Genomic DNA, 12,614 nt, shown 5'->3' with positions numbered 1-12,614 from the left:
GAGAGTCAAACCCATTTCTAGTATATACGGATATGATTAAATAAAGGCAAACCATTGCAAACAACCTAAATGTCTCTTCCAGCTGCTCTACCAAAGCACCAAAGCCATGGCGACTTGCAAACAACAGATTATTACTCACAATTCTGGAGGGTAAAAGTCAGTGATCAGGGCCCGCTTTCTGGTTGCTGAGGCTGGCTCCTCCCTAAGTCCTCACAAGGTAGAAAGAGAACAAACTCATGCTGGGACCTCCTTTAAGACAATGTATCTCCTCATGGGGGCTCTGACCTCAGGAACTTATCCATCCCTAATAACCTCCCAAAGGCCCCACCTCCTAACACCACCCCATTAGAAGGATGGGTTTTCATTATGTAAATTACATTCAGTTCACTGTCCATCAACAGGATGGATTAAATGAGGGTTCATCCCAATAGCATATCCACACAACCAATAAAAAATAATCTAGACCCTGATACAAACAAATTCTGCCAATTTTGAGACAAGGGGTGGGGGGCTCCAAACACTGCCTATGTGACACTAATAACGAATTATTGTTAACTGTTTGGGGTATTTTTTTTTAAAGTTCTCTTTGAGGCTGGGTGCAGTGTCTCACGCTTGTAATCCCAGCACTTTGGGATGCCAAGGTGGGTGGATCACCTGAGGTCAGGAGATCAAGACCAGCCTGGCCAACATGGCACAACTCCATCTCTACTAAAAATACAAAAAATTAGCTGGGCATGGTGGCAGATGCCTGTAATCCCAGCTACTTGGAAGACCGAGGCAGGAGAATTACTTGACCCAAGAGGTGGAGGTTGCAGTGAGTTGAGATCTCACCATTGTACTCCAGCCTGGGCATCAGAGCAAGACACCGTCTCAAAAAAAAAAAAAAAAAGTTCTCTTTGAAAGATACAAACTAGAATATTTAATGACTTTTAGTGAAATGATTACCCTGGCAGTGCACAGACAGTTATCTAAGACAGCAATAGGGATGAAGGGCATCAGCACAATCTCTCTTCTTTTGTGTTCTCCGAACTGTTCCACAAAAGCTCTTCCAGTCACCCCCTCCACTCCCCCAGATGGAGTCTCACTCTGTCACCCAGGCTGAAGTGCAGTGGCACAGTCTCTGCTCACTGCAACCTCTGCCTCCCGTGTTCAAGCGATTCTTCTGCCTCAGTCTCCCAAATAGCTGGGATTACAGGCACCTACCACCATGCCCAGCTAATTTTTGTATTTTCAGAAGAGATGGGGTTTCACTGTGTTGGCCAGCCTGGTCTCAAGCTCCTGTCCTCCTGATCTGCCTGCCTTGGCCTCCCAAAGTGCTGGGATTAAAAGCCTAAGCCACCACTCCCAGCCATTTTTTTTTCTTTTTTTTTTTTTGGAGATGGAGTTTCACTCTTGTTGCTGAGGCTAGAGTATAATGGCAAGATTACAATTCACTGCAACCTCCTCCTCCTGGGTTCAAGTGATTCTCCTGCCTCAGCCTCCAGAGTGGCTGGAATTACAGCCATGTGCCACCATGCTCAGCTAATTTTTTGTACTTTTATTAGAGACAGGGTTTCTCCATGTTGGTCAGGCTGGTCTTGATCTCCTGACCTCAGGTGATCCACCTGCTTCTGCCTCCCAAAGTGCTGGCATTACAGGAATGAGCCACCTGCCCGGCCTCTCCCAGAGTTCTGATCAGCCCTGTTCTGAGCTCCTAATATCTTCAAAGCTTTGTATGTCCCTCTTTTGAATCTGTCCAAGTTCAGCCAGAGACAGGGACAAGCATCTGCTGTATTACCTCCTTTACCCCTCACTTTCCTGTGAGGACAGTATGCCTGGCACTCTTCTTTTCTTTTGCTTTTTTTTTATTTGAGTCAGGGTCTGGGTCTGTCACCTAGGCTGGAGTGCAGTGGTGGGATCTCAACTCACTGCAACCTCTGCCTCCTAGGCTCAAGCGATCCCCCCACCTCAGCCTCTGGAGTAACTGGGACTATAGGTGTGTGCCACCACATCCAGTAATTTTGTAATTTTTGTAGAAACAGAGTTTCCCCATGTTGCCCAGGCCAGTCTCAATCTCCTGGGTTCAAGTGATCTGTAATCCCAAAGTGCTGGGATTACAGGCATGAGCCACTGCACCCGGCCTGTCACCCTCATTTTACAGAATAAACTGAGGCTCGGGAGAAGTATTTGCCTAGGGTCACAGGCTGGACAAGCAGCAGAGCTGAGAATTAAACCAAGCTATGTAGATCCACTCAGAATCCTCTGCCCCATGTAGTCTCCTGCTCTGCTGCAAGCCATGTTTGTCCTAATAGGAAAACCATTCCTCCAGTGCAAGGGCAAACAGCCTCCATGGGAGGATGGAGGACCTCAGGCCTGGGGGCCTCAGAGGCAAGTTGTCTGCACGGCCCTCTCCTGAGAACACCACCAACCCGTCTTCTTTGGAGGGAGAGACAGTCTCTGTTTATCTAGTCTATTCATTTCATTAGATAAATTTAGTGATAGCAACACACTATAATAACTTATCTTCTATTTTATTATTTTTCCTTTTAGAAAATTTAAATTTCAAAGTAAGTCACTCAGCTGGACACAGTGGTTCATGCCTGTAATCTCAGCACTTTGGGAAGCCAAGGTGGGTGGATCACCTGAGATCAGCCTGGGCAACATGGTGAAACCCTGTCTCTACTAAAAATAAAAAATTAGCTGGACGTGGTGGCGCGTGCCTGTAGTCCTAGCTATTTGAGAAAATGAGGCAGGAGAATCGCTTGAACGCAGGAGGTGGGGGTTGCAGTGAGCCAAGATTGCACCATTGCACTCCAGCCTTGGCAACGAAAGCAAAACTCCAACTCAAAAAACAACAACAAGTAAGTCACTCAAGGGTATAAACTTTGACATACTGACCCACCATTCTTCCTCCAAATCTGTCCTCCAGGGGCTTCCTGAAGCCCATAGTCCAAAGTCAATGTAGGACAATAATCCTGGCCAGATGGGTGGTGTCTGACCATAGGACCCAGGGTGTGCAGTTCTGCTACGGTGGGCCATCACCATTTATTCTCCAGTGGGAGCCCAAAGTGATCTATGAAATGTGCCATGTGGCAAGCTTAGGCCCCAATAAAGGAACAAGGAATGCACAGTCTCCTCACCATTAGTCTTTCAGACTAACCCCCAAGTTAACAGAAACAGGGGGCCCAAGGGAAGGATTGCTCAAAAAACAAGTACAAATTAGAGTTTCAAGGTTCATGGACCCATACGATAAATGTCACTCAAACAATGGCCTGTGATTTCTCTTTTATGCTGCACATTGTTTCAAACAAGATGTTTCAATTAAGAAATGACAGATTTTCAAAGAAAGCTCTAAAATGATAATAACCTCCAAAAATAAATAACCAGATTAAAGAAAATCTCAATTACTTTAAAAGTTACACCAGACTGAAGACAGGTATGATTTTATGACTAATCTCCAAACTCTGCCATGAAGACCAATTCAGAGGTTGAACACTCACCATAAATACCTCCCTCTTCATCCTTCTTCCCTACAAAATATGATTTAGGTTCCAGCAACACAGGTGGCATAAAATATTTTAATTCAAACCCTGATATTTCTGAAAGGCAAAAGAAACATATGTCCAAAAAAATAACAGAACCATATAAAATATTCCAAGTCATTGTTACTTTTAATCAGAGGACATAACCTATTATGCAATAGCTGCAAAGATCTGATGTGCTACAACTTATGCTATGCTGTAATTCTTTACCTGAGACGTTCCAAGAATATACAAATTACTGTTTTAAATGGGGGTCTCAAAGAATCTTGGTGATCATACTGAATAAACATGAACAAATATGTACAAAAATTAACCAAATAAACATTTAAACTACCCCCAAATTATCTGTATTAAACGTTAAAATCCAAGCTATGTCCTCCATAGGCTTATATTAAAATGAATGACAGTTCCAATGTTGCTCAATGAAAGAAGCAAACATAATGTGAACATTTTGCTGTCAGTGATGGACTAAGGTTTATCGTCTTTAATTAATAAAGAGTGGGGCCGGGTGTTGTGGCTCCCCGCTTAATCCAGTACTTTGGGAGGTGGAGGTGGGTGTATTACCTGAGGTCAGGAGTTTGAGACCATTGTGGCCAACATAGTGAAACCCCATCTCTCCTGAAAATACAAAAATTAGACAAGTGTTGTGGCACACACCTGTAATCTCAGCAACTTGGGAGACTGAGGAAAGAGAATCGCTTGAACCTAGGAGATGGAGGTTGCAGTGAGCCAAGATTGCGCCACTGCACTCCAACTTGGGTGACAGAGTGAAATCTATAAAAAATAAAATAAAAATGAAGAGTGGATGCAAACCAACAGGAAACAGGTAAGCACCTGAACAGAAAAGTGAGCACAGGTTATGTTCATCAGGTCACAAAGAAAGATAATGTTTTAAAAGAAAAATAAGAATTTGTATATCAAAAATACAAACTAAACATGCAATTTAAAATTTCACCTATCAAACTGAGCACGTTTTGTAGATTTTTTGTCACCTAATTATTTTCTTTTTTTGATGAAAATTTTTCTCTTTTTTTGCGATGGAGTTTTGCTCTTTTTGCCCAGATTGGAAGGCAACGGTGTGATCTTGGCTCACCACAACCTCCGCCCCCCAGGTTCAAGTGATTCTCCTGCCTCAGCCTCCTGAGTAGTTGGGATTACAGGCCTGTGCCACCATGCCCAGTTAATTTTTTGTATTTTTAGTAGGGATGGGTTTTCACCATGTTGGCCAGGCTGGTCACAGCATTCCCAAAGTGCTGAGATTACAGGTGTGAGCCACTGTGCCTGGCCATTAAAAATTTTTTTTGAGGTTAGGTCTTGCTCCATCACCTAGGGTATAATAGAGTGGTATAATCATGGCTCACTGCAGGTTCAAACTCCTGAAGTAAAGCCATCCTCTCACCTCAGCCTCCAGAGTAGCTAGGACTACATACAGGTGTGTACCAGCATGCCTGGCTAATATTTTTTTTAATTTTTAGAGAGATGGGGGTCTCCCTATGCTGACAGCTGGCCTCGAACTCCTGGGCTTAAGGGATCCTACTGCTTCAACCTCCCAAGGTGTTGGGATTATAAGCATGTACCACCACACTCAACCTGTGATCAAATTCAGTTTTGAAAAGAGAATATGAAAAGGGACACTCTCCTACAATCTGATGAAATCTGGCACAGAATTTTTGGTTATCTGGCAGTATGTCTCAAAGACATAGTACATGTATGGGCATGTATATCTAAGTACATACATAGCACAATTACACCTCCAGGAATTCCTCCTAAGGATCATCATGATCCTGCACATTTGAGAAAACTAATCCGTAAACCACCTGAATGTCCAGCTACAAGAAAGTGGGTAATGACTTTGGGCACACCCACATGGTGGACTGGGCAGACACTCTCCTACCTCCACTACCTGACTGGCCGAATAAACTGACATTCTCCACTCTCCTATAAAACACTGGTGGTTGACAGGACTCTTGGATAATCTGTACATCTGTGTGAAAAATTCAACATCATGCCGCCTAAGACTCAGCCACGTTCATTCTAAACACCTATTTATGCCAGTTGTATTTGTCATTAAAAGCATGGAGGCCAGGCGTGGTGGCTCATGCCTGTAATCCCAGCACTTTGGAGGCCAAGGAGGGCAGACCACGAGGTTAGGAGATCATGACCATCCTAGCTAAAATGGTAGAACCCCATCTCTATGAAAAGTACAAAATACTAGCCAGGCATGGTGGCATGTGCCTGTAATCCCAGCTACTCAGGAGGCTAAGGAGGGAGAATCACTTGAATCTGGGAAGCAGAGGTTGCAGTGAGACAAGATTACACCAATGTACTCCAGCCTGGGTGACAGAGTGAGACTCTGTCTCAAATAATAATAACAATAATAATAATAATACCAGGAATAGGCTTGGTGGGGTGGCTCATGCCTGTAACCCCAGCACTTTGGGAGGCTGAGGTGGGTGGATCATTTGAGGTCAGAAGGTTGAAACCAGCCTGCCTAACGTAGAGAAATCCGGTCTCTACTAAAAGAAATACAAAAATTAGCTGAGTGTGATGGCATAAGCCTGTAATTCCAGTACTCAGGAGGCTGAGGTCTGAGAATCACTTGAACCCAGGAAGCAGAGATTGCAGTGAGCCGAGATTATGCCACTGCACTCCAGGCTGGGTGACAGAGTGAGACCCTATCTCCAATAAATAAATAAACACCAAGAGTGAAGAGCTTTTTTTTTTTTTTTTTTTTTTTTTTGAGACGGAGTCTCGCTCTTGTTACCCAGGCTGGAGTGCAATGGCGCGATCTCGGCTCACCGCAACCTCCGCCTCCTGGGTTCAGGCAATTCTCCTGCCTCAGCCTCCTGAGTAGCTGGGATTACAGGCACGCGCCACCGTGCCCAGCTAATTTTTTTGTATTAATAGAGACGGGGTTTCACAATGTTGACCAGGATGGTCTCGATCTCTCGACCTCGTGATCTACCCGCCTCGGCCTCCCAAAGTGCTGGGATTACAGGCTTGAGCCACCGCGCCCGGCCAAGCTTTTTAAAACAGATATATGTGAGGCTGAGTACAGTGGCTCATGCCTATAATCCCAGCACTTTGGGAGGCCGAGGCGGGTAGTTCACTTGAGGTCAGGAGTTTGAGACCAGCCCGGCCAACATGGTGAAACCCCGTCTCTACTAAAAATACATAGAACAGCCGGGCATGGTGGTACACTCCTGTAGTCCCAGCTACTTGGGAGGCCGAGGCAGGAGATTTGCTTGACCCCTGGAGGCAGAAGTTGCAGTGAGTTGAGATAACACCACTGCACTCCAGCCTGGGCGACAGAGCAAGACTCCATATCAAAAAAAAGAGTCTGGAAATTTTTCTTTCTTTAAAAATAAAGATGGGAGGCTGGCATGATGGTTCATGCCTGTAATCCCAGCACTTTGGGAGGCCGAGGCGGGTGGATCACGAGGTCAAGAGATCGAGACCATCCTGGTCAACATGGTGAAACCCCGTCTCTACTAAAAATATAAAAAAATTAGTTGGGCATGGTGGTGCATGCCTGTAGTCCCAGCTACTCAGGATGCTGAGGCAGGAGAATTGCCTGAACCCAGGAGGCAGAGGTTGCGGTGAGCCGAGATTGCGCCATTTCACTCCAGCCTGGGTAACAAGAGCGAAACTCCGTCTCAAAAAATAAATAAATAAATAAATAAATAAATAAAGATGGGAGTCTTGCTTTGTCGACCAGACTGATGTCCAACTCCTCACCTCAAGTGATCCTCCTGTCAGCCTCCCAAAGTGTTGGGATTATAGATAGGTTTGTGCCACCATACCTGGCCTAGTCTGAAAACATTTGCATATGATCTAGGAGGTTGTATTAAGTGTCTTTAAAGTTCCTTTACATTCTGAGCCAGGCACTGTGGCTCACACCAGTAATCCCAGCACTTTGGAAAGCTGAGGGAGGCAGATCACCTAAGGTCAAGAGTTTGAGACCAGCCTAGCCAACATGGTGAAACCCCTGTCTCTACTACAAATATGAAAATTAGCCAGGCATGGTGGTGTGCATCTGTAATCCCAGCTACTCAGGAGGCTGAGACAGGAGAATCACTTGAACCCAGGAGGCAGAGGTTGTGCAGTGAGCTGAGATCTCTCTCCTTTGCACTCCAGCCTGGGTGACAAGAGCAAAACTCTGTCTCAAAAAAAAGAGTCGTTTACATCCTGTCTTTATTCATCTGTTCTTTAGAAATCAAAAATGGATACAGGGATGATTTAGACAAGAAACTGGAATAAGTGGACCCTCTCTCCAAGGATGGGCCTTACGCCTGTAGCCAAAAGACCGTAAAGTCAAACAGGGCAAGGTGGCTCACACATATTATTCCAGCACTTTTGGAGGCTGAGGCAGGTGGATCACTTGAGTCTAGGAATTCGGGACCAGCCTGGACAACATGGCAAAACCTCACCTCTACAAAATATACCCAAAAAAGTACATGTAGTCCCATCTAGTTGGGAGGGTCATTCCAGCCCAGAAGGTTGATGATGCATTCACCTGAGCCTGTGCCACAGCATTTCATGCACTCCAGCCTGAGTCACAGAGTGAGACTCTATCTCTATCTCAAAAAAAAAAAAAATTGCAGGCCGGGCGCGGTGGCTCACGCCTGTAATCCCAGCACTTTGGGAGGCTGAGGCGGGCGGATCACGAGGTCAAGAGATCGAGACCATCCTGGTCAACATGGTGAAACCCCGTCTCTACTAAAAATACAAAAAATTAGCTGGGCATGGTGGCGCGTGCCTGTAATCCCAGCTACTCAGGAGGCTGAGGCAGGAGAATTGCCTGAACCCAGGAGGCGGAGGTTGCGGTGAGCTGAGATCACGCCATTGCACTCTAACCTGGGTAACAAGAGTGAAACTCTGTCTCCAAAAAAAAAAAAAAAAAAAAAAATTGCAAAGCCAATATACTGTTGTTGTTTAAATTTAAAATAAAATGTTTAGACATATCATATTTTATTATTTTTCATATTAACTCACTTTTTCAATAACTAAACATCTACGATTCCCTAACAAATAAAACAAATATATATAGCTTCTAAAAACATGGTACAAGGCCAGGTGCAGTGGTTCACACCTGTAACCCCAGCACTTCAGGAGGCCACAGTGGAAGGATTATGTGAGCCCAAGAGTTTGAGACCAGCCTAGGTGACAGACTCTATCTCTACAAAACAGACCAGCCTAGGTGACAGACTCTATCTCTACAAAACAATTTTAAGAAAATTAGCTGATCATGGTGGCATGCACCTGTGGTCCCAGCTATTTGGGAGGCAAAAGTGGGAGGATCAATTGAGCCCAGGAGCTCGAGGCAGCAGTTAGCTATGATTATGCCACTGCATTCCAGCCTGGGTGGCAGAGTGAGATCCTGTCTCCAGAAAAAAAAAAAAAAAAAAAAAAAAGGCTGGGCACCGTGGTTCACACCTGTAATCCCAGCACTAGGGGAGGCCAAGGTGGGTAAATCATGTGAGGTCCAGAGTTAAAGACCAGCCTGGCTAACATGGTGAAACCATGTCTCTACTAAAAACACAAAAATTAGCCATAATGGTGGGTGCCTGTAGTCCAGCTACTCCGGAGGCTGAGGTGGAAGAATGGCTTGAACCTGGGAGGCGGAGGTTGCAGTGAGCCCAGATCGTGCCCAGTGCACTGCAGCCTGGGTGACAGAGGAAGACTCCATCTCACATGTACCCCAGAACTTAAAGTATAATAATTAAAAAATAAAATTAAAATTAAAAAAAGAAAGAAAAAAGAATCAATAAAAAAGTAAACAAATCAGCCTCATGGATTATAGTGAAGAAAAATAAATTTAAAAAAAGTCAACAAAGCACAATAGAAAAAATGACTGATATGCTAAAAATACTGATAATACAATTAAATAAAAAGGAAGATTAGAACACAATGTCTAGTACAAAAGGATGCCTTTGTTACATATGACTAAATAGAAATCCAAGAAGAGCCTTCTACATAATCCTAACAATTTCTCCCAGACATGAACTAACAGATAATTTTATTTTCTTCCTTTTGCTTTCAAAGGATTTTCCAAATCTTCTAAAACTAAGATTACTTTTATTTCTTCCTTTTATGAAAAAAAAAAAAAAAAAGAGTCTCACTCACTGCTGTCACCCAGGCTGGAGTACAGTGGTGCGATCTCAGCTCACTGCAACCTCCTCCTCCCAGGTTCAAGCAATTCTCCTCCCTTAACCTTCCAAGTAGCTGGGATTACAGGCATGCACCACCACGCCCAGTTAATTTTTGTAATTTTATTAGAGAAAAAGTTTCCTCATGTTGGCCAGGCTGGTCTTGAACTTCTGGCCTGAAGTGATCTGCCTGCCTCAGCTTCCCAAAGTGCTAGGATTACAGATGTGAGCCATGGCCTCTGGCCTAGGATTATTTTTAAATTCAGAAGAAATAGTATTTAAGTTTTTGTTAGTCTTTCCAACTCTTCTTGTGGAAATGCTACTAAATGGATAAGCAAAAAATGATTGTGACAGAAAAGGCCTTTGGTGCTATATGAGCACGTGGAGACCACTCAGTGAGAGAGAAACTCAGTTTCTGTGGAGAATGGACTGCAGTGACACAGAATAAACCTGGGAATGACTGAATTTCCTCTGCAGGATAAACCACAGGGGAGTGCACAGCACCCCTGTCACCTGAGGGTGGGGGACACCAGGAGACACGCCAGGGAGGAGGGAGGCCGGGCGAAGCTGGGGGAAAGCTCTGGAAAGGTCAGAGCCTGGGTTGATCCTGCTCAGATTTCTGACTTCTTTCTGCTCATCCTCTATCAGCGCTGCTAACACTGTCTCCTTTTCTCAGACCCTAGGGCTTAAGTGACACATTATTTAAGCAGAGACCAGAGTGCACAGGACAAGCACCTGTATTAAAAGGTGCTGTATTGGCTGGACTTGGTGGCTCATGCTGTAAACCCAGCACTTTTGGTGGCTGAGGCAGGCAGATCATGAGATCAGGAGTTCGAGACCAGCCTGGCCAATATGGTGAAACCCCATCTCTACTAAAAATACAAAATTAGCTGAGCATAGAGGCACGCACCTAGTTCTTGGGAGGCTGAGGCAGAAGAATTGCTTGAACCCAGGAGTCAGAGGTTGCAGTGAGCCAAGATCATGCCATTGAACTCCAGCCTGGTGGACAAAATGAGACTCTGTCTCAAAAAAAAAAAAAAAAAAAAAAAAAGTTGCTGCATCTTAGAACCACAGGGGACTCACAGTGGTTTTATTACATCAAATAAATTATTTTTGGATGATGTAAATACAGGATTTGATGAAAACAATCCTAAGTTCTAATTTTGATAAGAATACATAGAAACAACACTTCATTTCATTTTTGACATAGAGTCTTCCTCTCTTGCATAGACTGGAGTACAGTGGCATAATCAGGACTCACTGCAACCTCGACCTCCCAGGTTCAAGTGATTCTCCCACCTTAGCTTCCTGAGTAGCTGGGAATATAAACGCTGTCACCACACCTGGAAAATTTTTTATTTATTTATTTTTTTGGTGAAGATGAAATCTTCCCATGTTGCCCAGGCTGGTCTGGAGCTCCAGGACTCAAACGATCTTCCTGCTTGAGTCTCCAAAAATGCTGGAATTGCAGGTGTGAGACACACAGCCCAGCCTTGAATTCTTAAAATTATCTGTAGCACATGTGAATAGAGTTTGTGAACTGTACAAGAACATTAAAGTCATAATCGGCATTCACCTTAGAATCTTGTAGCAGAGTTAGGCTTTTGCAGGAATCTCCACCAGCCAGTAAATATTCCCTAAACAATGACTCTTTTCAGGGCCCTGTGCTGTATACAAAGATACAGATTCCTTAGTAGTTGTCCATATCCCATTAACTATGATCATTTGAATAGAAGGTGCCTGGGGGTGAGGGGTCATCAGTTCCAGTATCTAATTCAGACAATACTGACCCCCAGGCCATCTGGCACCAACCCCCTTTGCACTCTAAGCTATTGTTGCCAATTCTCCCTGAGCAACACTTTAGAAACACAGTCCCTGGTGAAGAATAGCAGAAAGCTACACTACAAGTAAAATTAAATATCAATTCCAAATGTACATTTTCTTATTGTTTGACTATAAAAAAAAAATACAATTTAAATTGTATAGCAGGAATGGGCTGGGCAGGGTGGCTCATGCCTGTAGCCCCAGGACTTTGGGAGGCCCAGATAGGCAGATCACTTGAGATTAGGAAGTTGAGGCCAGCCTGGCTGACCTGGTAAAACCGGATCTCTACTAAAAAAAACTACAATAATTACCCAAGTGCGCCTGTAATCCCAGTTACTCAGGAGGCTGAGGCCTGAGAATCACTTGAACCCAGAAAGTGGAGTTTGCAGTAAGCTGTGATTGTGCCATTGCACTCCAGCCTGGGACACAGAGTGACATCCTGTCTCCAATAAATAAATAAATAATACCAAGAGTGAAGAGCTTAGAAAAACAGATATATGTGTGGGTGGGCATGGTGGCTTGTGCCTGTAATCCCAGCACTTTGGGAGGCCGAGGCATGTGGTTAACCTGAGGTCAGGAATTTGAGACCAGCCTGGCCAACATGGTGAAACCCCGTCTCTACTAAAAAGGCAAAAATTACCTGGCAGGGGAGATACCATGATCACAAAGGTGGTTTTCCCAGGGCAAGGCTCATCCACTGCACACTGGATGTGCTGACCCCTGCGATTTCTCCAAATGTGGTAAATTCGACTGCATGATTTGTGGTAGTGGGGGACAGTGTTTGTGCTTTTCCTTGATAACAAGTAAAAATAAATAAATAGATTAGCCAGGCATGGTGGTACATACTTATAGTTCCAACTACTTGGGAGGCTGAGTAAGGAGAATTGCTTGAATCCGGAGGCAGAAGTTGCAATGAGCTGAGATCATGCCACTGCACTCCAGCCTGGGCAACAGGTCGAGACTCCATATCCAAAATAAATAAATAAATAAGGCTGGAAATGTTTTTTTCTTTAAAAATAAAGATGGAGGTCTTGCTTTGTCAACCAGGCTGGTGTCCAACTCCTCACCTCAAGTGATCCTCCTGTCAGTCTCCCAAAGTGTTGGGATTACAGGTATGAAC

General features: G+C 44.3%; 1 non-coding gene across 1 annotated transcript; it reads left to right on the top strand.

Annotated features, from left to right (window-relative positions):
• Positions 1–12,126: 12,126 nt before the first annotated feature.
• On the top strand, positions 12,127–12,290 carry LOC135272192 (U1 spliceosomal RNA). The gene has a single exon (XR_010340281.1). It is a non-coding gene; the product is annotated as a U1 spliceosomal RNA (small nuclear RNA).
• Positions 12,291–12,614: the final 324 nt, after the last annotated feature.

The sequence above is a fragment of the Aotus nancymaae genome, unplaced genomic scaffold, assembly GCF_030222135.1.
Source record: "Aotus nancymaae isolate 86718 unplaced genomic scaffold, 86718_ANA_hifiasm-v0.15.2.pri h1tg000006l, whole genome shotgun sequence".
NCBI lineage: Eukaryota > Metazoa > Chordata > Mammalia > Primates > Aotidae > Aotus > Aotus nancymaae.
The sequence above is the reverse complement of the archived record's forward strand: the minus strand, read 5'-3'. Positions and strand labels throughout refer to the sequence as shown.